Consider the following 511-nt stretch of genomic DNA (forward strand, 5'->3'; position numbering starts at 1 on the left):
TTAGGGCATCAATCAATCGATCGGCGCTCGCCACCGTCTGGCCAAATTGGAGATGGACGGAGAGACTCCCCGCCGGCGCCGACAAAGGGAGTCCGATGGGACGACTCCCCGCCGCTGGAGATGGACGTGGTGAGAGGCAGGGAGCGGCGGCTTGCGTGCTTGCGTTCTTACCGCTGTGGCGCGGAGGGCCGGACCACGACTACGACGGTGACAGATGATGGCGGGGAAGGAAGAGACGACGCTGCGCGGAGGCCGGGAGCCCGGCCTTGGCTGCTGCTTGATTGCTGGAGAGGCTGAGCAGTAGTTTCCCTTGTGTGCGGGGGCTGGGAGAGGAGAGGAGGTTGAGGAAGGGGGGATGGCAGAGGAGAGGAGGTTGAGGAAGGGGAGGCCGCCGGTGGACAGGGTCTCGATCTAGATCTGTCTCGGGGTGGGTGGCGTGGGAGTGGAGTGGACGGGTGGTGGCAAAGCAGCAGCGCGGTGTGTCCCACCTGCGTTACAACTATCCATCTAA

This window comes from Triticum dicoccoides, chromosome 6B, assembly GCF_002162155.2.
Source record: "Triticum dicoccoides isolate Atlit2015 ecotype Zavitan chromosome 6B, WEW_v2.0, whole genome shotgun sequence".
Lineage (NCBI taxonomy): Eukaryota > Viridiplantae > Streptophyta > Magnoliopsida > Poales > Poaceae > Triticum > Triticum dicoccoides.